Source organism: Nelumbo lutea, chromosome 2 (genome assembly GCF_056320005.1).
Source record: "Nelumbo lutea isolate HS-2025 chromosome 2, American lotus-T2T, whole genome shotgun sequence".
NCBI lineage: Eukaryota > Viridiplantae > Streptophyta > Magnoliopsida > Proteales > Nelumbonaceae > Nelumbo > Nelumbo lutea.
The window spans coordinates 13,415,943-13,419,617 of NC_142685.1; the positions used below are offsets into that span (position 1 = coordinate 13,415,943).

General features: G+C 40.7%; 1 pseudogene across 1 annotated transcript; it reads right to left on the minus strand.

Annotated features, from left to right (window-relative positions):
* Positions 1 to 1,034: 1,034 nt before the first annotated feature.
* Positions 1,035 to 3,446, minus strand: LOC148868671 (glucan endo-1,3-beta-glucosidase-like; annotated as a pseudogene). The gene is made up of 3 exons (XR_016106670.1): positions 2,122 to 3,446; positions 1,355 to 1,637; positions 1,035 to 1,210 (listed from the first exon to the last, which is right to left on the minus strand). The product of XR_016106670.1 is annotated as a glucan endo-1,3-beta-glucosidase-like (transcript).
* Positions 3,447 to 3,675: the final 229 nt, after the last annotated feature.

Sequence of the window (3,675 nt, forward strand, 5' to 3'; positions counted from 1 at the left end):
ATAAAGAAGGTGGGGTTTAGAAGCCAATTTACCATTCAAATGGTTAGAGTTGGGTATTTTGGTAATTTTGCCTGCTTCCATCCATTCAAGATAATGAAAGGGTGTAGATGCAATAATATCAGAAAGTTCAGGGGAAGACAATGCTATTAGCGTAAAGCTGGGCATTGAAGAGGTTTATGCAATTTACCCATTCTATTGTTATAGAACTCAATACCATAGGTTACAAAAAATCATTTAATGCCCTTTATAGCTTGGGCAGTTAGGCTCAATACAAATACAACTGTGTAGAGTGCAAAATTAACCTTGTATTTTGTATTATTGTACGTATTTGTATTTATATTTTTATTCTTTTCCAACAAGGTCTACTTTACAAAGAGCACAAATACAAATATATAGTGTAAAACTTATATTTAGTAGGGAAATTCCTGAATAGACCCTGAACTTTGGGGATTGTGTCAAGTCAATCCCTGAACTTCAAAATGTGTTTCTACAGTATCTTGAACTTTCAAATTATGTTTAATAGGTCCCTATTGTTAGTCAACACCACCTGACATTAGGTATGTATTAAATAATTTTAAAATAACAAAATTATCCTTTATGATATTTTTCTAATTATTTTACCCATTTTGTCTGAGTGTTAAAAGAAAGAAAGGGGAGGAAGGGTTATGAACTGGGACAGGTGATCATCCATTACAGTTGATTGTTGCATGAGGGAGATTGAACAAAAGAGTGGGAATTTCAAGAGTTGATAGGTGTCCAATTTCATAACCCTTCTTCCGCCTTCATTCTTTTAATACTCAGATAAATGAGTAAAATGGTAAAAAAAATATTATAAAAGATAATTTTGTCATTTTAAAATTATTTAATACGCATTTAATGTCACATGATGGTATTAACTAACGATAAATACCTATTAGACATAATTTGAAAATTCAGGATATTGCGTAGAAACGTTTAGATCGGAGAATGACTTGACAGAACCCCAAGTTCAACGGTACTGTTTAGTAATTTTCAGTATGTATTTGCACTGTATGTTTTCAAATTGAGAGATAGTAAAATTAAATTTTCAATTTTCATTTCAAATAACGCACGGCAGCCTAGCTGTCGATGCATCTAAACATGTCGTTTCATCCACTTGCCTTCACTAGTTCACCGGCAGTCTCTACTTTGGTTTCTCTCTCTCAAGAAATGTACTGACATGTGCCATGACCTGCATCCGCACTCGTACTAGTTATTCAAAGCAAATAAACAACAACAACAATTTATGTAAACACTATTACATTCATTCAGGCTTCAGGGGTAGCTAGCTCGAATATGAATTAAATATTGAAAGAGAAAAGGGATAGAGAGATACTGGGATCGGTAGTGGTGAGAACAGCGGTGTGAGAAAAATCGCAGTTGAAGGAGTGACGACCGGCTGTCTGGTAGTAAGCATTCATGACGTAGGATGCGTGAGACCTGATGGTGTTGGAGTCGAAGCAATTCCCACCCGGCTGGATTGGCTTGCAATCCACTCCCGTACCGCACACGTAGTTGATGTTCCCCTGCAGCGCTTCATCGCTCGCCTCCGCCTTCGGCACACACGACACCTTCCCCGCCGGTGCTCTTCGCCTCCTCCTTCGTCTCCGACCCCTCATCTGCACCAACCAACCAACCCAGACATCATTGCATAAAATAAAACCTTTATTAGGGATTACTTTTTTATATTAACTGCTAAGTAATTACTAACATTATCGCTTTCTTCTCTTGGATCATGGGAATCAAGGTGTGTTTGATAAGGATACTTCGGACTTTCAGCACATTCTTCCTCGTCACTAAGCGCAGAAGATTTTCTGCCTCCAAAAGCAAAAATATTGCAAGGAGAGCCTTTCAATGACCTCAAATTTCAACGAATTTACGACTTGGTCCATTTTTTTTCATTTTCCTATAGACTGGCTGTTTTCGACATTATCAAGGAATGAAGAAAGACAGGGGCGAAGGGAAAAAAAGGGGAAAAAAAAAAGCGAAAGCTTTGCATTTGCAACCACCACAACCAAATAAGTGGAGTTTCTTCTGTTTAGAGCTAGCTGCCTTCCAAGTGTGGATAAGAGAAGAAAAGAGAAAAATTAATTGATGACTTACTCGTCCACGCATAACACCTGAGTCGTAAACCGGTGTAAAATCCGGTTGAAACAGCCCGAAATTTCTTTCCGGGGTCGGCCCTGGTTTCAGATTCTCGTTGAACAGCGCAAAAATAAACGTCTCGAAACTCCGGTTAGGCATCAACGGTGTCCCTTTCCCCGAGTTCACGTGCTTGATGAGGTTCCCGTTATACGAGATGGCGTTCTGTATGTTAACGTCCGGCTGGTTCGCATCCCCAAGCGACGGCCATCCTGTCTCCCCCACCACAATATCGACATCGCCGTAGCCCAACTTCTTCATCGCCGAGTAAACGGCATCGAGCTGCGCATCGAACATGTTGGTGTATGTTATCCTCGTAAAATTGTCATACTTGCCTCGGTTAGGCTTGAAGAGTGCGTAGTTCAACGTCTTGCCGGTGAAGCCAAAGTACGGGTATGGATTTACCATGAACGGCGCTTTAGTTTCCCTCAGGAATTGGAGCATGGGAGCGAAAATAACTCTGTCATAGCCACGTCGGAATTGACCCAGGCTCGGTGGCTCTGATATAGAGAGAATACCGAGTGAGTGTGGTGTTGATGATTCCAGCTAGTCTCAGAGCGGCATGGAGGGATTTCATAGCTGGGACCATATGGATTATGAGGTTTTTATCTGCAGTGGCCATGATTTCATTCCCGACAGCGATTCGGTTTATTTTAGTTTGTGGGTAGAACGGGGTAATTTTGGTGGCCACCCAGTTTCGAGCGGCGGGAAGATTTGCGAGTTGGGGGATGTCGCCATTGCCAACGGTGACGGTAATGGCGATTCCGGTGTTGGCAAAAGCCCGGAGAATATCTGGGTTGGTATCGAAGATCTTCACTTTGTCTATGATGGTCCGTTGTTTGATAAAGGTAGCGACTTGGGCGGGAGGTGGAAGGTTGTTACCAAGGGTGCCGTAGTTAACACCGATAGAGTAAACAGCGGTGGCGTCTCCGGTGAGGCTGGAGAGGACGAGAAATAGAATTGATAAATATAGATTAGGGGGAGTGCCGGAATGGTTGGCCATTTTTGAAGGTGAAAATAGCGAGCGAGGGAATAAGGAATGTGGTGTTTTCATGGATTTGTTTGAAATTGTATGATTTTCTTCTTTTTTTTTTTTTTTGTTTTGATAAATGGAATTGTTTGAATGTTTGTTCAGGGAGTAATGGAGGAGCGAAATCTGTGCTGGCGCAACGTTCTTGGCCAGACTTTCAACTTCGGAACTCGACGCAAGAACAGTCCATATACGCATCCCATGTTTATTTTGCCACGTGTCAATTTGATAATAAACAAGGGTAAATTTCATATTACCACCCTACTCTGAGGTAGTGATTAATTATTAACCCCCTGAAATTTCATTTGCCACAAGGACTCCTGAACTTTTCAGCTTCTAACACTTACCCCTCATCGTGATCGTCATGTGTCTATTAAATATTTTTAATTTTCTAAATGACCATTTCCTTATTCTTACATATTTGTATAAATACTTTTGCTTTTTTCTTCTTTTTTGACATACCTACACAAAAGATGGAGACTTGT